This window comes from Anopheles stephensi, chromosome 3 (assembly GCF_013141755.1).
Source record: "Anopheles stephensi strain Indian chromosome 3, UCI_ANSTEP_V1.0, whole genome shotgun sequence".
NCBI classification, from domain to species: domain Eukaryota; kingdom Metazoa; phylum Arthropoda; class Insecta; order Diptera; family Culicidae; genus Anopheles; species Anopheles stephensi.
The window spans coordinates 75,260,367-75,285,649 of NC_050203.1; the positions used below are offsets into that span (position 1 = coordinate 75,260,367).

The 25,283-nt window shown below is 45.0% G+C and overlaps 1 protein-coding gene across 13 annotated transcripts in view; it reads left to right on the top strand.

Annotated features, from left to right (window-relative positions):
- LOC118510777 (ankyrin repeat domain-containing protein 29) overlaps window positions 1–25,283 on the top strand; it is a 253,927-nt gene that overhangs the window by 149,479 nt on the left and 79,165 nt on the right. The gene's annotated exons all lie outside the window — the stretch shown is intronic.

Consider the following 25,283-nt stretch of genomic DNA (forward strand, 5'->3'; position numbering starts at 1 on the left):
TCTCCTACCAATCACAAAAAGGCGTAAGAAAGTTATGACTTAATCATAGCATATGCCTGATTATGTATTTTTAATTTTCACTATAACGACTATGGCGTATATTTTTATTTTTGAGAGGCGAATGAGCCCTCAAAGATCCTAAGCCTCTATAAAAAAAATCAGAACAAATTTATCGAATAGGGTACGACGCATAACTTAAATATCGACAAAATAGTTGTATCAAACACGAATATGAAGGTAGTCTTATAGTTTTATTTATCACTGTAATAAGAAATGTTGTTAAGATTGCTTTATTTGATGTTCGTGGTGTGTTTGTCTCGAGTTTTTCCTCGCAGTCATTTGATCGTTTAATAATATTTTAAGCTGTACATTTTTTATTATGTTTTAAAGTCATGTCAACAGTTCTGATCAGCTAATATGTGAAGAAAAAAATACAAATGTTGCATTTACAAAGGATACAAAGAGAGGTTATAAGTACTTATACCTTTACTCTGGTCATACCCATTTTTTCCTCGTGATCGAACCTTCTGGTCCAACTCCGCTGATGCATACTCATCCAGCTGCTGCTGACGTCCACTCCACCTAGGAGATCTCCCTCTTCATGGGAAGGAAAGCCACAAGCGCACAAGGGGTGTTTCAACATCCTTTTTCGAACGGCGAAATACGAGACAAAGGAATTAAGCAAATTTGATCAACATTAAACGCATGATCGACACGAGAACGAGCGTAAACCCCCCAACGAACCCAATTCGTTTTCGGATGGTGTTTTTCCATCAGGACGGGATGTGTGCGTGCAGTTTTTTTTTCGTTTTTGTGCAGCAGCCCAAACCCAGACCCTTCTGAAGTGCGCGTGTGTATGTGTGTGTGTTTTTAAAGCTTTTTTTTCCTCTTTTTGCTTAAGTCCAAGCTCTTAACATCCGACAGAAGTGATTGCAAGGGAGTGAGAGGCCAATATTTAAATAAGGGCATACACAACACAATCCATCCGATCCGTCGTACCGGCCAGCCAGTAAGGTGTAAGGAAACCCGTGTCGTTGACCTCGGCTGTTGGTGTCGCTATTTGTAGGTTCCTGCAGGGCAGGCTTCCGATGGAACGCTTCTGATAGTGTCAATCCGGGTGGCACCGGGTGCTGATCGGTTTGATCGACATGCAGCAGCATGGAAATCGAACGACGGCGGCGATGGCGGCTAGGGGAGATCTCCGGGTGTCTCAGGTGTCAAGTTCTGCTTGGTCGGAAAAATTCGAACCAAGCTCTCGAGGCTCTAGATGTGCGGTGTGCGTGATACATGGACGCATCTAGTTCTCCAAATTCCAGCGAACGAACGAACCCGCTCATCTAGACGAAGCTGTGGAATTTTTACAAAATGAGTTTATTAGTGTGCTACGCTCCAAAAAAAAAAAAACGAAGTCAGCCGCCGCGTTCCTCGTACGAGAGAAAATATCATCCACACATACACGTGGTTAATTTGTCGCCGTCGATTAATTTTTAACGCGCGTAATCGGATATCTGTCTCCTTCCCCTGCTTTGGAGCGAGGCGTATCTCAATAATCCGAAAACTTCTGCGCGCACGTCCCGAACCGGGTGGAATATTACCAACGATCTGTCAACGCGCACCGAATTCCAGTGGCCGACGATGGGTGACGATTAATTAAAGCTTTTCATGGCTGTAAAGAATTTTAGGTATCGACCAGCAGCGGGGTTGAAGAATGTATTGCGAGATTTCTGAAGAATGATTGAGCAGCTTTACGGCCCGATGTGCGCCACAGTTTCGTTGGTCCGTTTTCGCACCGGGAGAAGCAAGAGGAAAACTGTAACATGATCCGTTTTGTTCGCGGTGAAGCATTCTCGGTCGGTCGGCTTTTTATTGCCGAAGCTTCCTGGTAATTCTCGGTTGCCCGATTGATCCACGCCAAAAATCCACACATCCAAAGTCGTCCAAAGTCCTGCCGGACGAGGCCGAAAACCTTCCACGACAGTCTCCGCGTTCGGGATGATTGGTATTAACGAACGACACAGGGAAACGAAAGGTGCATGCCGATTTTGGCGGACATAACCCCGGACCCGATTTGACATGGTGACGATGCCTTCGCCCGATGGATGATGATTCGTCAGGATTATGCGGAGGTCCCCGCATCTCAGGTGCAGCTGTGGCTATGCGCGACAGAAGAAGAAAAACACGCAAAAAGGGAGCTACAAAATCGGTTGCGATGTTTATCGTGAAATGTTTCGCAAAAATTAATTTTACGGTCGCCCCAAAATAACAACACATCACACAGAACCAGGGACGAGGGACCCGGGGAAGGGACCTAAGAGGACGAGCGCTGGAGATGTATGTGTAGGGAAAGAGAGTAACGAGCACACAGTAATCGCGGCACTGATCGCGATCTTCTTGTTCGGTGTCTGATCTCCTTACCTTTGAGTCCAAGAACGCGTCCAAGACGCCGGAAGGGAGATTCGGGCTCCAAGAAGAAGCAGCGTAACATGTAAATTTATCTCGTTACAACTTTTCGTCAACCTGTCGCAGAATGTGACCCGGTGGTGAAGTGGTGCGGGCTATTGAAAGGGGTAAGAGGGATATCTGGTGCGCTTCGACAATCCTCGACAAGGATGACAGCGCGCGGTGCGATCAGCGTGGAGATTGGTGTCCGAGGACTCCTTGGATGGATTGGAAAGTCTAAGGAAGGCGCTGGCCACCAAAGTCTTCGGCGGTGAAATCAGGATAATGTGCACTGTTTTTCGGTGGATGTTGTTTTTTTTTCTGCAAATGAGTTCTCAAGCAAGCTTGAGACCTCGACCGCCATTATTCCGTTCTGACAGATGATTCACGCAGGGCGAAGACTTCGCCCATCAACGACGACGGCAAGCGACGAACCCCTTGGCTCGATCACCTTTTCCGGAGCGAAAAAGATCAGTTTCGAAAGATTTCATCAAATTAATTAGTGGGTTTTGTGTTATGAAATATTTATTTCGCTTTGGGTTTGCTTCATTGTTTCTTATCTCTGCACATGAGCTGCTAAGTTTGGAGTGTGTTTGTGTGCCGCGGCATGGTCATGGTCGGGAACCATTCACCATTCACCGTCGGTGCGTTTCAAAGTTAAAATGAAAGATCGCTCATTTTACTCTGCCGTGGATGAATTCTTTGGCCACCCGTTCCTCCCACCTTCTCTTCTCCATCCTTCCCACTACCCCCCTCGAGGACAACTTATTTTAAATGATGCAATTTTCGGGACCCGAGTCGCGGGTGAATGGACGCTAACTTCCATTTATTTTTAGCCTCGTTTGGAGCAATCGTTATGTGGAGTTCGGATGGGAAGTTAAGCCGGAATCCTCGCGAAATTGTTGAAAGGTTGAAGAGTTATCCGGTCGAACAGATCTGGATTTCAATGTTTCCCCGTCACGGCAGTAGTAGTGGCAGTTGTTGTGGTAGTGGAAGTAATAATAACACACCGAAAAACAACGCCCCAGCCTGGGCGAAAATCCGGCGCAACGGCATGAGTTATGCATGGCCGTATGGTGATTTGTGGGGTCGCCTAAGTTAAAAAGGAATGGTGCTCGGTACACACACACACACACTCCAGCGAAATCAGGATCATCGTTCCTGATGCTTCCTCTGGCGTTGGGAACTCCCGAAGAAAGCGAACAAAAACAAAAAGAAGTAGGATGCTTGACGCGGAATATGGAGATTTATTGAAGTTGAGCTAGCACAGTTGAAGTGTTCGTTCTACCGGGGTGCGGTTTGGCCCATTTGGTCGTGGCCAAATTTTGGGCTTTTTTGTATTAAGCTTGATTCGCGTTAGCTTTAAGCGCACAACACATTTTTGGCGAGCGTTTTAATGGAAAAGATTTATCAGCTGGATTCCGTGGACCCCGCTTCTACTTGGGCTGAGTGTGATGATCTTGGGTCCTGGCTGGTGGTGCCGTAGAAACACCTTAAATGGAACGCGCGAGAGTGCGTGAATGATGCTTCATTTTAAAGGAATTACATGTTGAAAGGTTCACTGCTCGCTGCTAGGATGAAGTATTGCACCGAAGAAAAGAGATCGCCATCCCAAATGCTTCAGGTTAAAAAATTTTAACAACACGAACAGATTATACGTGTGTATTATTTATTTATCACTGTTATATTTTTGCGATTCGAGAGGTAAGCAAACCTTGGGACCTTGGTGTGCAACATGGGAAACCTGAGATGCGGCTTGTCGCGCTGATCGGTGGTCCGGATAGTCTGGATGTAGATTTCGTGTATCCCTCCCCAAACGAAACATGTCTCGCCGGACGATGCACTTGTGAGGTGTGTTTGGAGGGGGGGTCTTTGGGAGCAAGTTTTGCTGTTGAACATGAAGTTATCGTTTTATCGCAAGACATGCCTCTTTCGACGACAAGTGCAGCAAGGGGATAAAATTACATGCAAAAGTCATGTTCGGCAGAAGGTCGCAGTTTGGAAGTAAGCGAACGCATGGGGTAGAATGTGTGCTTTCTTTAGAAAATAAATCGGTCCACGCTTTATCTGATTGCAGCGCAATCTGGAAAGGAAGGAAATAAATTACAGAGATTATTATTTCAAGAAATAAGGCTCAGTGGAAATCCTTTTAAAAAATCACGAAAAAAATATTTTTATTCTAACGTTGGCTCATAGTATATAATGTGTTAAAGATCCCACCAGGACTGTTTTCTATAGTGACATAAGTTTAAGGCTATAAAATCATTTCCACTTGTTTGAAGTGGCAATTTTTTATGAAAATCCTTCCTTTTTTCATGTTTTCCTTAAACTTAAGGTGTTTTTTGGTGATATTGTTAGCAATCAGCTTGTGTTACATTTAATCAGGATATCTCTTTTTCTATGTTTTGTTCATTTTTGTCACTTATTGATGTCTTCACTTTTCCTGTTTTATAGTATTTTTTTTTCATTTGTTTACGTGTTTTTATGTTTTTGTTAAACCTTTATTAGTTAAATTTATTTATTCGCTTGTTTTTTCAGTCGGTAGAATTTTAATGGGTTCCTTTATTATATTTAAAGCTTTGTAACTTTATTATTATTCGCATATTAATTTACTTAAAACACATGCATTGTGTAGCAACAAGCAATTTGCACTAGAATTTGTAACGCTTTATCTTGCTTCCATCTAGAAAAGGAATCGATTGAAGCAATCTCTGTACGGAACTCTTTCCAACAGGACAGCAGTTGATCAGGATCCCTATATAGATGGTCGTTTCCGCTGTATGAAAGATGAAAAAGTTAATCTACATTTGATTCCCCACATTTTCCATCATGATGCTTGATGATCCTGATTGGGAAGAACCGAACCGCAGGGACCCAACTACGGAAGGAAGTTGATGGGCGTCGGTTGTCGCCTGAATGGTTGTGTGCTGTATGTGTTCGGGCTACACAGATGTGGACTTCGTCGGACGTCACGTCAAGCTGTCCGGTGGCAAAAGGGCGGCAGGGAAGAGTTATGAGTGTGTTATCAAGATGTTCCGGCAATCGAGCAATGCGCGCAGTGCGAGTACACATTGCCTTTTGTAACTCTGATTGCATCCACCCGAAGGGATGACAACACTGCAAACCGTTCGTAAAAGGGGTAAGGGTTTTGCATCGGAGGTCGGTCGGTTAACACGATGCCAAACAAGCTGTCGCGTTGCATACCACGTCGAGGGTGGCCTGATCAGATTCAGGCCCGACTGATGCATTCGCCAATCGGTGCGCTTCAACCACTGTTGTAGTTTGTGTAGGTCTTGTCTGGAATCGTCTTGAAAGCGGACGCCGCAACGCACTCACGCGGACTATTCGATGTGTGGCATTAATTTCTTTCCCTCTTTCGTACATCGTCTAGCTCCTCGCGTCCTCCCCGGGACGTTCGATAGCGTTACAAATATTATTCCTTTTGTGATATCCACATTCCATTCGTACCGGGAGGGTTTGTCAATATATTTGTATACGTTTCAACTTCAGCCTTCTTCATGTATCTTGTCCCGTGTTGTGGCTCGGATGGTGTTTGCACAAGAATTCCCGGTGGAACTGGAGTGTGGTGAAAAAAAAAAAACCCCGAGCTGACGGGCATGTGTAAGCCGAGTAAGTTGATTGGAGGTAATGGAAGGTCCTCCCGGCGTTTGGTCGCCACGTTGCGCGGACTCATACAACGCGTGCCCGGGAATCTAATCTGCCCGACAGCGAAAAGCAATCTGTCGGAAAAGAACTACTCCACACGCTCCACAGGCGGGTTCCCCGGGGTTCCAAAGGGGTGATCGGTTCCGGTTCTGGGTGTTGCACTTTCCATTCCCGGTGGCAATCGCAGAACGGAGGCTAGCTCATCAGGGCAGCAAGCGTACAGCACATATCGCTCCAATATCTCAATCGTAGACATCGTCTCTCCGCCGTTCCCAACGGTCGTCCAGCGTCCGCAGCACCAGCATTTCGTTCCTTTCCAACAGCAGCATCAATCCCGTACATGCATCAATTAGAAATTCTATATCTTTATAAACGCCATCTATCTTCTTACCACCTTGCCATGTATCTATCTCGAACCCCGGCATTACCCCACCCTACCAACAGATCCTCTCCTCACCCATGGATGGGTGTGTGCTGCTTTTTGCCAAGATATCTTGCCTTAGATATCCTTTTTCCCTCTTCCCGCCGAAGCACTCCAACAGCTTCCACGTCTACTTGGTTGGGTTTGTGTGGTTATGCCATTGCCTTCTGTCAAGGTCCCGGCATGTTTTTCGAGAAAGTGAGTAGGGTTTATCTTTATTTCCTTACCACAGCTCGCACCGTGTCCGTGTCTTTTAAGCGTTGGCAGCACAACAAGCAAACCCGAGACACACGTGTGTGTGTGTGTGCGGGGGGAGAGGGATACCCATTTTCTATTTCCCTTTTGGCGCTCGACATGGATCTCGGGAGCTGAGTTTGGAGTTGCGGAAGGCAACCAAAAGGAAGCAGGACGCAGTAGCAAACCGTCTTGCCGAGACGAGACAGAGATTGTGGTGTGGTTAGGTAGGTGTGTTGGTGTGTCACTGTGTGTCCTCATCAATCCTTGTGAACCCTTTTTCCTGAACGGATTTCGTCGTGCGGAACGCCGCTAGCTCCGAGCGTAAAGCAGCTAAGACCCCGTTTTCTAAAATCCCCCCAAAAAATATAAGGTGCGAAGTTGTTAGCTGATTGTTATCGAGGATCTGTCAAGTGGCGTGCGCAAAAACGAGGTACGCGAGAAGCGTCGTGGTTGAGAGAGTGTGCACGCTTCGAACCGTGTTTGTGGCTTTGAGATAGGAATTGTTGCGTAATTTCTGTGTCATTCTTGGGTGGAGTTGTTTGTGTCCTAAGGCATCCGGTAATGAGCTGTGTCGCTGATGAAGGTGCTCTTATCATCATTTATAGATTTAAATTGTTTGAAACATCATATAAACATTCCTCACAAACCATTTATATTTTGTTAAAGCTGGTTTTATTTCGAAACAAATAGCTTATTACAAGTTATTGTCGACTCTGGAGGACCAGCGAACCGTTGGGAATGATGGAGAGACGATGTCTACGATTGAGATTACCACAAAAATTGCATAATTTCAGGCGTGAAAGTATTCCAACCTATGTAAAAGCGCCTAAATGTATGCAATCCTTATGAGAAAATTGCTTAATTAGAACCTTACATGATTCTTTAGCTTATCTATATCCAATAGAACTGTAGTTTTAAATAAAAACGATAATCTTTGAATCGAAAACAAAATAGCAATACATTTCCCATCAGCGACAGTAAAACAGTAACCGGTCATAAAGCACACGGCTAGTGTACTCTATCTGTACGGTTTGCTTTTATCCTTGGAAAGAAATCGACACCTCCCACCAACCATCAATACAGCGATACGGATAAGTTAAAACAAATAATGTACATTTGTGCGGTTTTGTCTACGACTGTTACGACTGCTGGCTGCTGCTGCTGCTGCATCCTCGTGTACTACTATATCGTAGATCTTACCCCATGGATTCGCTCTATACCTGGTCTCTCTCTCTCTCTCTTCCTATTCCTGTAGTCTTGGCAAGTCCGATGGTTTATGGTGGAGTCTGGAATATATACAGCAGAAGGACACACAAGGCGAACCGGTGGAAAATCAATCGCTTTCCGTTTTATTTCTACAATTTCTCACCAGCACTATCCGGGGCCTGGGGGCAGCTGGAGGTTGTGTTTCGAAGCGACGAACGCATTAATTTAGATTTTATTTTTGTGTCACACACTATCGCCACTGTATCGCGATACCACCCACCGTGCGAGGATTGCTTTTTCCGGATGTCAATGTATACTTTTCGCAATGCTTTTCTCTCGCCAACGTCCCTGCTCTCGTTGTATCTCGTCCGCGCCCGGAGGTTCAAATTTCTTCCACGTTTTTGTGTGCGCATCCTTCCATTCTCTCGGTGGTGATGGTGCATTTAATCTCGAATTTCGAACGATTCGCCATCGAGTTTGCTTCCTGCTGGTGAAGATGCTGGTGCTTTATGGGGAGCTTTCGGGACGAGTAAACGCCGAGCGAATGGTATCGATCGCCCTGTTTCGTACGTGTGTTATGTTGAGGAAAAACGTGCATGTACATCTAATTTATCAAGATAAACACTTAGTACGAAGTGACTTGTCCGTCTCAATATTCCCCTCCGCTACTCCCGAACCGGATACGACACCAAACCACCATCATCGGGACATACAAACACAGCAGCAGCAGCAGCAGTAGCTCGGCTGCGGGTGGAAACCAATCAAGATCGATCGATCGACTTTTCCCGGAGGCTCCCGAAACGAGGAGAACCGTGCTAGAGGGACGGTTAGATTTTCCCGCTTTTGCAGGCCGGTAACGATGCGCTCACGAAATGTGGAAATCTCACGCCATCCATTTTTGGTGTGGAACTGGACGTAATGGACGTGAAAGAATAGCCTCTTCTTGAGTGGCCCGAGCGACATTAGCAAGAAGCAACGCAGCAGAAAAAAAGCGTCCGGAAAGCCATTCTCCTCAACGATGAGCCCAGATGACCGAGTCGATGGACGATGGTTGGACGCTGTGGACCAGCGTGGACCAGGAATGATGGAGCATCTTCACGCCCAAGTGTGGGCCCCTTTTTTCCGGTAGCACTTTGGGCGAGCAAAGAAAGAAAAAGCGGACAAACAGTGTGATGTGTGAAATGGATACGGGGCTATACCCATCAACACAGGGAGCAACACGGCGGTAGTCCGTCCGGAGGAGGTCCGTCAGGCCGTTCCGGGAGATTCAGGTTACAGACACTCTGGACGGACTCGCACTGTGAAGGAAGGCAATGATGCACATGCAATTAATTGCACTCTCCTTTCTATCAATCGCGTGATTGGAACGAGGTTTTCAACTTATCTTCGATTCGCTTCTTCTCCAGCCCATCATCAGGCTCTGGTCACGCTTGCTCCGGTGAGGGAAGGATTCAACACTGCGGCCTTCCATTTCGTCTGTCGATATCATCTGAACCGTTTGCTGTGATCGTGTGGTTACGCTGCGACTGGAAAGTGTCTTTTTCGCTACTCCAGAATAGCGGAAAACTGGAACCCTGCCCGTCCTTGCTGCGCGGAATCGGTTAATGAAATTTTAATTAGAGAAACGAGAACTACTTCCCATTCCCGAAAGCTGAAGAACTTCTGAAGAAGTTGAAGGACACGTGGATAGGAAGGAAAGACATCCAGACCCAGTCACGAGTTCACATTGCGCGAAGTCAATCCAATGGGTAGAACATTTTTGTGTCTTCTAGTTGTCGATTTTTGTACTTCAGTTCTTTCTGGGTGGCGAAAAACGAAAACGGACTCCAAAAAAAATCCGGAAGTCGAGAAATGTGAGGGAAAGTCAGGTGAAAATGGACTGCCTTCGGGTGTGGGAAGGTTGCAAAACTTTACCAACTACCGGTCGGTCTTTATTTGCCTTTCTGTTCTATGTTGCTATTTTGTTCGTGTTTCTAGGGATGACCTTTGAGGGGAGAGTTGGTAGTCTGAGGACTCTGAGTCGCGGGCGAACCCTCCTGGTGCCTGGTTTGCCAGTTGCGAGTTTCATTGGAACGAGTTTCCTCAGTCGTCCGAATAGCGCGAAACAGAGGTAGAGAAGATCGAGCGAGTTATGCGAGCGATCCTCAACTTTGGAGGATAATTCGGGGGATGAGTTTCTCATCCCCGGCCAGCACATTTTGATGGGAGCATAAATTTGCCCGATAGCGAAAAGTTTCCCAGCGGCTGGAATTGAGGCACCAGGTACATTTCTGACAGAGAGATCCGTTTTTGTATTTCTGGGGCTGTTTTTTTTGGTTGCTGCCAGTCGCGTGATCTTGTTTTTAACTTCTGGAGTTTCATTCAATGCCACAATGCCCAAAAATATGCACTCGGTAACGTGAAGCAGGGAAAGCACGACGATGCCATTTCGGGCTGGGAGTGGGAAATGTTGTTTCGCTTAAGTAGTTTGTTCTTTTGTACGGCACACGGTACAACCTAGCTGCTAGCATCTTCCACTCTCGCTGCTGCAACTCCCTGTGGCTTCCATAGTCCAAGAAACTTTATGCGATGCACGAAAAACCAGGTGCTTTATATTTTTATTAGGCAGGCAGGATAATAAAATATGGGTAATTTTAACTCTCGGGACCTTGTTCTTCATTGCTCCCAACTATCATTGCTACTTTGTGCAGAAGCATTCCGGTGGGTTTTTTTGTTCTTCGTTTTGTAAGTAGAGCTAAGCCGTCTTTTTACAAGAAGCGGTACGGTAGATGTAATCGGAGGATAAGGGAGAAGGTTAGAGGTGCTTTATGGGGTAAGTTTTAACCCTGTTAGGTATAATTTGCACCAGTTTTGGTTCGAGTGGTCATAATCAAATATAATGATTTGTGTTTTTTCGAGACTTGTCTGGATGGTATGTAAAGCGGGGGACTGTGAGTGTGCTGGTGCATATTATCGAAGCAGTTTATTTGCATTGTGTAAAAAAATCCAACTTGCCTTTTGTCATGCAACTTGGACGAGATTAATCATTGTGGTTTTTGGCTAGTAATTAAGAATATATCGGATGTTTGAGGATAATCCTTTGCAATATGAAGACGATGAACTCCTTCATGGGTAGCCAATCAAATCTTGGAGACCCAATCAGAATGAATGTGGGAGGTTTCCAAGACGTCAATTTTTTTGACAGGACTAGAGTCTAAGTTGAGATATTGTATGAGATTAGGGAAAAGCGAGACTTCCAAGAATTTACAGTCAACTCACAAAAAAGCCATTGGGGCCCTTTGAAAGCTCGGGGTATATACTATCATAGGCAATGCTCTATAAAACAATAATATTTGCATGTTCGCAATACTTGCGAGATATTGCAGATAAGTTGCTTCTCGCTATTCTGAAGGCCAAAAATTAATCGGTAAATGTCATAGGACTGAGGATTGTCCAGAAGATTCTGTAACACGATCATCTGTCATCTGGTCATCCTGATTGATACTGGAATGATCAGATAGGAATGCCCCCGACCAGAGATTTTGTGTAACAATGCCGATCAAATCCAGGATCTTCTTTCAGGATCATGATCTACTTGGATGGATGTTCGGAGCTTTAGTTTCAAGATGATTCCTAGAGTTTTGTTACTCTCATATTCTGGTTCTGGAGATTTTTTTTGATACCACATAGTTGGATAGTCAAGTCAGTCCTCACTGCGGGGGAACGGCCCAGATGAGATTTAAAACCCGGTCCTGCCGTGTGAAGACCGACGCCGCGGTCACATCTACCACCGGACCGCCCCTACAACTCATGAGCTCATAGTCAGTCTTGTCTCCCCGTAGGCCGTCTGCATGGGATTAAATCCCTGATCTTGTCTTGTGAAGTCCTACGCCACTATCGCTCCACTGTTGGTCCTCTTAAACAAAATTAAGAAATCGATAGTAAGATTCAATGAAGTTGTAAAAGTTTGGAAGCTGTGGCCAAAGTTTCTTGGAACGTAGCCGGTGGTCAGTAAGTGTTGGACGTACTCTCTACTTATTTTCTCAAGGATATTGCTGGTACTTAGGACACGGCATCAATTTCCTCGCAATTCCTTTACTGTTTAGGTCACGTTTTCTTAAGCACAGATTTTGCTTTGTGCAACTTTTGCTAAACCTGAGTGAAAATAAAATAAAATTAATAGCTTCAATTAAGCAAAAACAGAGCCACTAGATTTCAACACTTCACACAAAATGAATGTGCGATTTGTTTTCAACTGTCATTGTCATTGTGCAGTGCTTTGTTTTGATCAGCGTGATCGATCGCTACTTCCCAGACCGATCAGAGGTGTTAAGTGTGTTTTTTGTTCATTCTCTCCCCCGATCCATAAACAAAAACACCCGCAAACAGCAGCAGTAGTACGTTGCAGAACACCCATAAAAAAGTGACAAATAACTACTTAAGGCGAACGAAAGATTTAAAACGAACGTTCATTTAGGGGGAATAAAACCAAGAGAGAGAGAGCGAGAAAGGAGGAGGGAGTCACGCAATGTCCGGCTAATTAAAATTTATAATGTACACCAAAAACGCACGAGAACGAGTTGCAAGACGACGACGACGGCGATGGGAACAGAGCTTCTACACGACCTCCCACGATAAAAAGAAGAAATGAAAAATGGAGGACCAACTCACCAGCTTGAGTATGTCCGCAACCGGTGTGTTGGGGATGTCGATCGACACGCAAAATTCGTTTTGTCAAAATGTTTTCAATATGTGAAATAAGAGAGAGAGAAAAAAGCGGGCTCGAGACACTCTAATATATGAGGCAGGCACCAACAACAATACACACCGATCGATAAATTAATGGTGGAGCTTCCTTTATTGTGGGCGAAGGCCGTGTGTGATGATGAGGGTCGCTGGAAAGATGCACCGGCATCTTCGCCCGCGCCTTCCGCCTTGGTGCATGTGTAATTGAACAATCATCGATGGTATCGACTTCCTTCCCTGGACCTGCGGAATTTAGATTAACTTGCATAGATTTGAAAGGCATGCGAGCGGGATCCGAGGTTGGGATGCACGGCGATAAAACGTACTGCTGCCGTCTGTGGTTGTTGTTGTCGCCGTCGATCTGAAGCAGTGCGTCCATTTTCGACCGTAATGTACAACCGGCGAACTGTGGCTACATTGTTTACATTGTAGTAGCGTCGATGCGAGACGATGCGTCCACTCCGCTCGCCTTCGATTATCGAATGAAATACTTTGTTCGGTAGTTTTTCTCCACAAAACAGCTTCGTGTGGGTTGTGCTCATGTGTGTTTTTGATCTTCAACCCACCCTTGTCCTTTGTTGTACGTTTATTTAATCTCGTGCATCTTTTGTGCATCCCTCCCCATCCTTGAGTGCAGTTGGAGACAATTTTTAAGGTGCAGTTTTGGGGTTTCTGCTGCTAAGTGAAGAATTCTTCTACCAAGGTTCCGCTGGTAGAAGCGTCTTTTGTGGTCGTCTTTCCAATCCAATTTCACCCATAAATGGCTGGAACGTGGTCCAGCACAAGGACACACACACATTGGGGTGGGTAAGCGAGTCCAGCTGGTGGAGCTGCACTTTCAAGCTGCAGATGACGCCCCGGCTGTTAACTGGCTGAAGGCGGAACATCATCGCTGGTCAACCGGGATTGGCTTGATGTCTTCAGCCCTTTTCCTTGAGCTAGAGCTATGCAGAAGAGAATCTCGCTGTGTGTAAGTGTTTATATGGTCAACGTAGTCAACTTCAAACTTCGATTGTGATTTTACTCCACTCAGTAGCAGCTTTGTTGATAGTATGGTGGTGTTTTTTTGTTCGTTGTAACCCTTGTGGGGATTTTATTTTTCTCGTTGCCATTCTTCTTCGCAAACATTCCTAGCTTCCAAGGGTCGGTCACTGCAAGCTACCGTCTGGATCGTGCATGAATGGGGATACCATTGGATACGGCGATACGTGGCGAGCTGTGTCATCACTTATTGTTTGTACAAAGTGTGGCACAAATAGGCACGAATGGAACAACGATGGGGACAACAAAATCACTGAGGTTGGGAAGAATTTAAGCGCATTACACTGTGTCTGCTTTCGGTGGATAGAGAAATTTTTAAATAAATTATGGATTGGTATTTTTATCGTTATTAGTACATTGTGTGGAAAAGCACGGGCATACTTTTGGATGGAGGATAATTACCGGGAATGGATATCCTAGGCTTTTAATGCTTGAAATGCGCAGCAATTAAATTTTTGTAGCAGCATTTGTTTGAGGCTTAGAACGATAGCTGAGATGCCAATTTTGTTCTCGTTGTTTGTAGAAATTTTGAAAAAAAAAATCATTTGAGAATCACCATTTAGTTTGCTTGATTAGAAAACTTAGTTAACGAATAGATAGCCTTCTCATCGTAGTCGTCGTATCACAGTCCATTATCTCGGCTAGGTTGTCTGGTGCCATTTCCACGACATGTCCAGGCGTCCTTAGCTTAGCGGTTCTAATTGCGAATCGCAACGGCTCTCCCAATTCGGGACCACATTCGGGACCTTAATATCAATGGACACCAACAGATGTCGGAGGCATAGTGAGTCTAATTGTACATTTTAAGGACTCTTCCAATATTCTTTCAGACATCTCTCTCTCTTTCTCTCTCTATCTCTCACTCTCTCTTCATGGCCAACGACCTCTTTGGTCATGCCTACCATTTCTGGCTCACTAGACTTAATGATAACACGTAGTTGGATAGTCAGTCCTCAATACGGGTCTTTCTGGCATACGGGACCTAATAATCACATCAACGTTCGTGGTCTAGCAGGTCTAATTGCGCATTTTGACGGCTCCTTTAATTTATTTTCACACCTGCGAGACCTAAAATGACCTTCTGAGTATTTTACTCTAGAACGCGGCTAAAAGAAATTCATCAGTTTCCTTGTCAATGTCAGAGTCTTTGTGTCAGAGACTTATGCGAAGGGGTCTTCCAGGCAATATGACATACATATGACACAAAACAGACGATCTCATGACAGCTAGAACACTTTGTAAACCTTGACGGCAATAAATGCCGAAGACAATATATATTTTTAATCATTATCATCCTATAAAACAAGAAGGACCTACTACGACAGGGTCTTCGTAGTTAGAATTGACTGCTCAGCAATGAGTACATTATCTCAAGGAAGCCAGAACTGTGAGGTTAAGACCTGTTGAGGTTGCAGTGTGCTGAGCTCTCAGAAGAAATGTAGTCAGTATCCTTAGGTCCTGTCTAGATCAAGCTTCGATCCTATGAAGTAGCGTATTATACTATTTGATGCTTCGGTGTATCTGATACTTATATTCAGTAATGCTTAAAAAAATGTTTGGAAGCTCTTAGAAGTACTGCCACTATTGCTGTACTTGGTCAAGGTTTCTATGTGCTGCTGGACTCTCTTAGGTCCCTTATCCAATTACCCTTTAGTTTTCTAAAGTCATTTTTCATTGACAACAATTGTCTACAGTTGATTTAAACATTGCAAGCAACTTTATTCCCACAAGCCTGTACATTCATTACACGGTTCTACCAGGAGAAGACATTGTGTTGTGTAAATAAAGGATTAGTTTCATCAGCTATCAACACACACACACACAGACCTAGTCGTTCTGTGTTACCGTATTACCGTGTTGCTAAAGGGCTAATCTCTGTTAGCATTTTGCTTCCCCCCAAACCCCACCCCTGATCGCTTCACCCACCCACAGATTATGCCAATAAAGTGTTACTGGTGCCCGTCTGTCGATTCGTTCCCCATCGATGATGAGATGACCGAACGGTGTGCGAGGCAAGAGTGTCCAACGGTTCACACCTTGCCGTGGTTCGCCGTCGCCCTCGGTGCGGCTGTATATTTCTGGTTCTGGTTTCAATCGTTTCTTGATCCATCGCCACCCCGCATCCCTTCAACCCCCCCCCCCCCCCCCTCTCTCTGCCGGTAACGGAAACGCAAACGAGGGTCTCACTACAAAGTAAGTGTGGTTTGCTGCTCTCCAAAGCAAAGGCTCGTTTTTTGAGTCTTAAAAGTTAGCCTTTCGTTAGCCGGAGCGCTGCTGATCGTGCGGAAACTGATAACCTTGTGCGCGTCGTAGTCGATTTTTGTTCCACGCTTTGCTGTGCAGGAAACTTGCAACCAAAACCCTCGGCAAGCCTTCCACCCGGCCTTCCACAGTGTCCACTAGTCGGACGGACCGGACGTACCGAAACTGGACTGGCACTCTGGGCGTGGGAAGTTGCGGTGAAGAACCGACCGGGTGAAGCCCGCGGACATTGCGCGGACATTGGTGTGGTGTAATCTTTCTTCCTTAATCCGACATTTTATTCTTTTCATAAATTTTAAATATTGAATCAGCATCATCTCTCTCCCCCTTGCCCGGACTCCAACCGGCCAGTCTCGGGCTCTCGGACGGACTTGCCCGGTTGGCCACCGGTTGAATCCCGCACGGTTGTGGCGGGAAATGGTGAGGCCTGGAAGTTGTCCACAGTTGCTTTTCGTTCCCGTCCTCCGGCGAAGAGGGGAGGCCCCTGTGGAAGGAGGCCGGAAAAAGAAGCCGACGGAGAGTTATACGTGCGCGCGAGAACGTTGTTTCCTGATGGCAGATAAGGGCAGACGAAGGTGGAGATGACTTGAAAGGCAACGGGTATGTTGCTTATCGTACAGCGCGGCTTTTACCAAGCCGCCTCCCAACCAAGCCCACTTCCACCAAGGATGTTTGTACCGCAGCTCGATGCTAATTCCTACTATTTCTCGTTTATCTCGTCGTTCTCTCTCTCGTTTGGGAAGCGATTTTTTTTCCTTTCTTTTGCATAAATCCTTATACGGCGCAACCGAGGCTAGCGTATATCTGCATTATTTCACCCAGAGAATCCCGCCATCCTCGTTGTTGTTGTTGGCTCGCACATCCACCTCACCCGAGCAGCCAGCAACTCAGCAGGAAAAGCCTTGGGGGCGAAAGGTCCGGATGGCGTTTCGCCATTATTTTCGGGGCGTCTTCGTCTCATCATTCGCTCGTTGCGTTCCCGTTAGCAAATCTGATGTGGGAGGGGGGGGGGAGAGAGTTACGGGTGGTAATGCGTTTTCTAGAGGCCGGTTCCAACAGGTCGTATTGGTGGTGGTGGTGGTCGGATGTCTTGCGTCTTGAAGTCGGTGTTTTTTTGCGGATTCAAATCAGCTGCAGGAATGCTAATCCGTTTGGTTCGTTTTAGCTTAGCCACGTTCACGTCATCTTGGCAGTTCTGAGGAGTTGCTGAAGACTGGTGAGCTTACGGGGTTGGAGAATTTGGAGGGGATGTTTTGATTTTGGGCAAGCACGCACTGCACAACAACTTCAAGACGAAGTGTGAGAGAAAATCTGCAATCTGGGACGCAATTCTTCCGCGTGTTGTTTCTTCCGACCCGGCTCAACAGGGCGCAATAAAGGCTCTCGGTCGGTGTAAAAGATTGGTTCCTCCAGCAGCAGCAGCAGCAGCATCATCCGGGGCATTGACGTGTTGGATGATGGTGCACACACTTCCAGCACTCCTCTTGAAGAGAGAGAGAGAGAAGCTAGAACTTTGGAAGATAAAAAACCTGATTTACAAATAAATATAATCAACCTCATCTGTATGTAAAGCCGGCCAGGTCTCGACCGCTTTGCGCGACTTCCCACCGGAATGGCGGTACACGAGGGCGAAACAACAGATCCGAGCTTGTGTTGTTGTACACATTGTTTCCATCCGTCGCTCGATCGAACTTGTCATTGTTTCCATTTCGGTATGGAGGGACAGGAACCCTCTTACAGGTTCCCGATGACCGATCAACGTTCCGATCAATTGGACGGGAGAATCGGTTGGTATGAGGGAGATTTTACATTTCCCTTCTATTTCCTATTTCATCCCCCCCCCCCACACACACACACACACGTACCTATAGGTGGAGAAAGAATGGATCTGGTTTTGTTTATTCGCATAATAAATAATTCCCACTTTGCATTGCTGCCTTTTTCCGAGTCCAACAGCAGCAACGTCAGCAGCAATATACGATCAAGCTTGTTTAGGCTACTTGCCTCCCTAGCGCACTTGTGGTTTCTAGCAGAGCCCTCGTAAGGCGTTTCGCGTTTTTTTTTTATATTTTCTCACGCGTTCGAGCGATCGAGCGATCGATGATGATGATGCGAATGAGAAGCTTTTATCCGTGAAGTTGAAGTTGCGGTGTTGAGGATAATGTTTCTTTAACTGTTGCGCTACGTGTGTGTAAGTAGTTGTTGGATCAAGAGCTGTTGTTTGATTCGATGATAGAGTAGTAGCTCTTCTTCCGTGCTGGAAGGTGTGCTTTACAGCGGCTCATTGACATTTTTCTGCCCTGTTGTTGTATCAACAGTTTCAAGTGAGGTGATTTTATCATTTCGTTGCAAGTTTTATTCTAGAGTTGTAAGAGCAAGAGAGGTCTTAACAGGTTGGATTTAGCCTGCTGTCAATGTTTGATCGTGCTGAGAAGGTATCAATTTTGGTCAGTAAAAGGTTTGACACGAGTAAAAATATTATGTAACACATTTTTTTAGTTGTTGTTCCGTCAAACTCATCTAAAGGTGTGCTGCTGACGTATACGGTCCCTGTACTCAAGAAAACTGACAGAATTTTAGAAGCGATCACCCTCCGCTTCTATGCAACAAAGCTTTCAGCTCGTAAGAAATTAATAGCTGATCAATATTTTTAATATTGTGAAGTGGTTGATGATCCAAGTCCGCTTAGTTCTATAGACAAGGCTCATTAAACTGAGGTTGGACAAATAAAAATTTGACAGCTCATACTGATTGGGAAAAAATCTTTTTTTCAAGATTTTTCTTAATTGAGGTCTCCAATTGATTGTGTGATATGTGCCATTTGCCATAGGTTTAATACTTTATCAAAAAATATCTAACATGTTGTAGTGACTTAATCCTTCAGATCTTGTTTTTATGCCTAAGAAACTGTATGGAATCAGAGGTTCTTAAGGAAGTCCTATACAACCGGAGGAAACAAGAAGAAATTTATAATAAAAAGCCTTAACTGTCAAAACATCGAAATCAGATTGAATTTAAATTTCAAAAGACATTTTTATACCGCATTTCTAGAGGAATAACAGAAAATTGCAAGGAAAAACTTTTTCCCATAATTAAGTCTTCAACAGCCACAAAGCCATACGGGATTCGATCCTCTGACGCTCTGAGTTTAGTAACAATACACTTACCACTACGCTATCTGCAACGCCACGGTGGATGACGCTTAAATCGAATCTCAAACAAATGATGATCGACCTCATTCAATCAAATCTTTTCATAATTAATCCTTACAAAGTGTATACACCGCCACAATACCTGCTTTTGTTGACAAATTGTGCCTGCTTGTTGCTTCAGCTTCCTCCCATTGCTTTCCCATATCGTAACGAATCTGTTGCGCACCACTGTATCCCGTAGCAAATCGCAACCGAAACGGCAAAAACGAAACAACAAAATCCCGCACGGGGAACAAAGACACATCTTTTTAGCGTTCCATCTCTTTGGCCTTTTGCCGCGCTGTGCACTGTTATCAGAGCTTAATTTATCGAAATGGACCTGGAGCCTGAAAGGAGAGAGCGGAGGGAGGAAAGGAGTGAAGGATGCGCAGAGGACACTCGCCCAAGAAAACAAGGAAAGGATTGTTGCTTTCCATGCGCTTGTCGGTCTTAACGCTGTCCAATTAGTGCATCGAAAATGGTATTCCCCGTTTTGCTCGTTGTTCGTTTCATTGTGCCCCCGTTGTTCGCTGTCGGGCTATCTTAAGATTGGTGTGTTTCCATGAGGTTTCGGGCGTGGTGATGGAGGTGGTCCCCCAAGGCCGACCGACCCGATCCGATCGTCGTGCGTTGTCTTTTCGCTCCGGCCCTCCTTTTTTTTAGGCTCAAACCCGTGGCTCGTCGATGTGTAATTTGATTAACGCGCACTGCATCGGCCAGTGTAACGCGTACTGGACCGGTTGGGGGCTTTTTTGTTTTGTCTGACTCCTTGCAAATGATGCCCATATTGCGTGAGGAAACGCAGCTATGCGTTCGGTATTTTGGGTGATGATATTTCGAACCTTGCTCCCGTTTTTTGTTTTTGCTCCTCTGCTTTTCTTTGCCCCGGATGAGAAGCATCCATTCTTTCAACACTACCGGGTCGCTCGGTGCTCCGGTCATCTTATCCCGGGCCTTTCCTTTTAATCAGAATAAATGAATCGTTCGACACTCGTGTAAAAAGTTGGCTGGGGATCATCATTCGAGTGAGCGAACGGTTGATCTGACCGATCGGCGGCTGCATACTTACTTACCCGCCTAACGAGATGCTCACTGGCAAACACTCGGTAATGTATGCACATGTGCACACAAATCGATGGTGGAAGGAAACTGTGTGGAACCTTTTCGGACCAAGGAAGCTGGGAACAGTGGGAAGAAAAGAAAAACCCGGCCCTGCTCAGGAAGATCTCATCGTGTGGCTCCGTATCGTGGAATTCCTTGTGTGAAGCTGTGGCCTTTGGGGTCGAGCTCCAGCGCACGGTGGTCTTCGAGTGGACATTACGATGAAAATTGCACAGAAAAATAAAAAAAGCTTAAAGAAAAAAGCTAAACTTTAACTTGATTTCTTAAATTAAATTTTAAATACACCATAATTATTGAAAAAATATCAAAACTATTCCAAAAAGTCCAAAAGTTGTGCAAAGTTTTTGAAATATATTTTTTTACTGGAATTTGAAAGATGACATTAGATCTTTTAGCTCTACAACCTCAAGAGGTCTTGACCTGTTGGCTCGTTTCGAAATTTCTTGATTACTGTTAGCTGTTTTGCGGATAAACCCATAAAACGGTGACCAAAGCAGGAAGGACTCATGCCCTTCTGACTCATGACAGGAAGGTGCTTGTCAACGAGCTGTTCGGCACAAGGCGTAGAGGAGCACAGCAGACTCGTTGGCTGGATCTGGTCGAATATAAGCTGTAGGAGATCTAACCTGTCAGAGACATCCGTGGTTAGAGGAATACATCCCTAAATCAAGTTTCCTGAAAATGGATTGGCGACTTGGCCATCTCTTGTAGAAGTGAGCATTCTTGAGAAGCCCAGGAAAAAGGAGAAGTTCTTAGCCTTGCGTTACTGGCATAGTTCCATGATTGAATAGATTATTTTTCTTGTTTCTAAGCTAAAGATGCTAGCATCAAATGACACTTGCTCTTAGAGTTACATATATTCAAAGACGTCCTATCAACTGTGTCTTCCGTGGAGCCTTTATCTTAAAGTTATGCATTAAAATTTAGAAAAATCACGAACTTCAGGATATCTGAAGTTCTGCGAACGTTTATTCATCAATTTCTGACCCTTCCCGAATCACAGTGCCATGCTCCCATAAGTGGGTTGTGTGTGTGCTGAAAGGAGAAGAATTCTCACTCTCCTTCACCTGCCCATTCTAGCCCGTTTTTATTCCCGTGGTGCGTCGTGGTCAATGATTCTGTACATTGTTTTTATATATTCAGGCTTGGTGTGCTGCTCACTCACAAAAACTCCCAAACAGACAAATAGAGGAAAGCGGAATGGACTCGAGGCCGGCGCGACTTGCTCGCGTGGACTCTAAAGGGAAGCGACAGATCGAAGCCAGCTTTGGACCCGTAGAACATCAACAAATGAATATGTTTGTGTGAGTGTATGTGTGTGTGTGTGTGTGGGGGGGGAGGGGGGGGTTATCCCTCCAACCCAACCTTCTCGTTCCACCACCTTCGTGTGTGCATATAAATCATACGTGTAAACTCATTGCAAACGGGAACCTGCAACCGCCTGGATGGAAGTTGTTGTGGCCGATTCTGATGCTCTCCAATTGGACTGGACAGGACACCAAGAATGAAGAACAAAAAATCGCGAAACTTGCCGATGCAAAGCGAGAACAGTTGATCCTGTTCGCGAGTAGTATGTGTGTGTGTGTTGCTTCATCGTTATCTCCGATGGGTTAAATTGCAGATTCTGGATGGCAGCCACGGTGAAATGCTGCAAAGCCAGGAGATGCTGATAAACGGGACCTGCAGGGGTGCTGAGGACTCGAGAGAGAGTTGTAATTAAGAACTTGTACTTTGGTAGCATTTGTTTGGAATTAGAATTATTTTTTACAATTATAATACACATACATAATGCTAGCAAACGGTCCACACTCATCTCCAGCTGTGGGTCACATACGGCACCCGGTTGCAGGTAACTGTAGGTCCAAGTCTTGGAATGTTCGTTAGGTTCGCTGTAGTTTTCCAGCGTGTGTGTACCCAGGTCCCCTTTTGCACCGTTTTGCGTTGACCTTTTCGCACTCTTTCCCATCAAGAGAGCAACAACAGCGGCCCGCAAGATGCGGGGAAAAAAATGCTTCAACACAAAAACGGGAAAGAAACACACCCGCGCCACGGTGTTGTTGCATCGGGCTTACGCCGAGCGTTGTATGCACTTGCACAAAACCCCCAGCACGTGAGTGCAGCAGCAGTTGTGTGCGGAAGATGAGAGATGGCTGATATGCATTGCGCAAACCGTAATCATCAATTACAGCCCGACCGTGTTCGTGGGTACGCGAACGCGCAGCGTTTTGCGCGACTACGACGACGACGGCATCAAGTTATGTGCGGAGATGCCGTGCCGATACTCCGTCTACCGTGAGGCTTTCGTCCACCGGGCTGGCTGTGGCAAGTACCGGTAGCGCTAGACGAAACAGACAGGACCGAGCCTTTAACTAATGCCCTTTCGCCCTTCGGAAGGGTGGGGGGGGGATGGCGAGGACAGGTGGCACAGGGAGAGGGATGGATCGGTATCGCTCGCAACGCTGTGTGCGTCCCGTGGGCCATATGCGTAAAGGTGGAGTCCTCTCAGGATGCATTTCGCAAAACGGATAAGGGAGGCATGACGGCAGCGAAGAATTCCATCCTGCTCGGTGTGTGCGTCGGACGGTGGTGGATGATGAGGGAGAGAAGAGGGTAGAGGAAGGGAACGGTGGCAAACCGGTGAGATTTCCATCCTTCTATGGTAGTGAGAGTCGAGCCCTTCCACGGTGCGGAATCGGGAATGGGAAGTTCATATCGGTTGAACCTCTTCTCGGCGCGTAACCGTGTGGCGGATATGGGAAAAACGGCATGTAGGGGGTTTGAGGGAAGAGTAACGAGAAGAAGGTATTGATGTTGGTGGCAGGCATATGCAATCGATACGCCGAAAGACGTTCTGCAAGATCTCTCCCTCCCCCTCCGAAAAGGGACACAATAGTTGGAAATCGATGCGTTTCCACCTAGAGGCAAGTCTTAGAATGTTGGTGTTTCCTTATGGCACGTTTTAGGCATAATTTTGATTTAAAAAAAAAGTCCCATGGAGCATGACAATTTGGAGCTTTGAGCCTTAATTATTATATTTGTTATATTTAAAAAAATTATATAATAAACTTATAAAAATGACAATGTAAATATAAATATATAAATGTAAATTATATAAATGACTTAGAACGATTTTGACTTTACGCTTATTTTTCTCTCTTTGTGTCTTCATTTGTATTGCTGGTTTGTTTGTTTTTTAATGCATTCTAATTGCTTTTTGTGTGTTTCCAATCAGATTTATGAAATTTCTGTTATTTTTGATTTATTTTATTTTGATTAAAAGTTTAATTAAATTGTTGTTTCATATAACATTGTTTTGGCTTGCAGATTCTGGACTTTTATTTCCATTAATTTTTTATGGGATTTAAATTCTTGATTATTCTTTGTTTTGAAACTGTTTAAAGGTACTTATCTCTTTCATTTTAACGCAAGACAGATTTTAAGACTTTTGATGTGAGTTTATCTCTTTAAAACGATATTTCAAGTCTTATGCTATTAATTATTTGTCTTAATTGGCTAGCTTAATTTTTTCGTTTTGTGGTCTTAGCTGTTTGCTTTTAAAATATGATTTTGTTTCTTTTTCTTTCATCCTATTGATTCTTACAAACGCTTATTTTGTTGCTATTTTATTTTGGAGCTTTGTATTATTTGTTGAATTGTATTGTAATTTACTTACATTTCTTATAGTTGGTTTTCTACTTTATTAGAACTCTTCTTCTTCTTTCTTGGCGAGCCATTTCTGGCTTACTTAATTTTACCCGTAGCAAGGAAGTCAGCAAAGCGTACGGGGAGGCTGCCTGGATGGGATTTGAACCCTGAACTTTATTCTCTAAATTCTTGATTTTTGTTTGTTGTACCATATTTGTGACTTTTCTTATTATTATGTTTCTTCGTCTTTTTTTTCCTTTGTTTTAGATGATTAGAGTTTCATATATTAATTTTTGGTCTAATTTGGTCTAATTCTTTGTATGCTTTTATATTTTCTATTTGTTTTTGGTGTTTGCTTAATTCTTACTGTTAAAGCGTCGCTTCTCTGAGTTCTTATATATTTTTGTACATTTGTAACTGCAAGGAAGATAAGCAACATGGGCTAGCCATTCACATGAATAAAAAAAAACTACAAGGAAGTAGGAAAAGTTTTATTTCAATACTTTTCGCGACTACTTCAGACAATTCTATATTATAAAAAAACACCATCTTGTTGCTTTTCCCTACCCTACCCACCCTTCCTCCCATGGGTACAAAATGCCAAATGCCACAGGCGAACCGTGCGCGGTGCGCAGTCCATAGTGCTTAGCATTCTTACGACTCAACTACGTACACTACACTCTACCATTTAAGAAACGAAATGAAAAAAATACTGGCGAGCCTCGAGGGCTAGGACAAACGTACACACACCACACGCTTTGCCGGGCGCGCGCGCTAATCAGATCGATTTCTGGTGAATTCTTTAATTAGATTTTCATCTCGCGTTGTAATGCGCACCGTTCGCGCAGAGGGCCCTCGTCATGTTGCTTATTGTGTAGCGCGCTTGTTGTTGTTCCGGGGGGTTTGTTTCCGTCGGTTGGGCCGTGCGTGTCTCGCACGCCTGGTTTGCATTTGGCTGCGATCGCTCTCTCCGCCGGCCCTGTTTGCGTGTGTGCCGCGTTCTGTTGCATTCCATGCGACTTTTCTTGGTGGTGTAGGGCGAAATATAACTTATGCGATTGTGCCCGCGATCTCGATCACTCGACGTACTGCAGCACTCGCCGTCTGTTCTCATTTTCTCCACCAGCGAAAATCCAACCTTTCCCTCGTGGTTCGCATCGCGTAAATGCATCCATGAAGGGTTGAGAGTTGCATTTGCCACGGTCATCACCACCGATCGGCGGACGACTTTCACGGCTCCGGCCAGGTTTCTCAGGATTTTTTTTTCGCTCTGTCCACGGAACAAACGCAGAAGAAGAATCGCTTGTTTCGGATAGGGATCTACATAG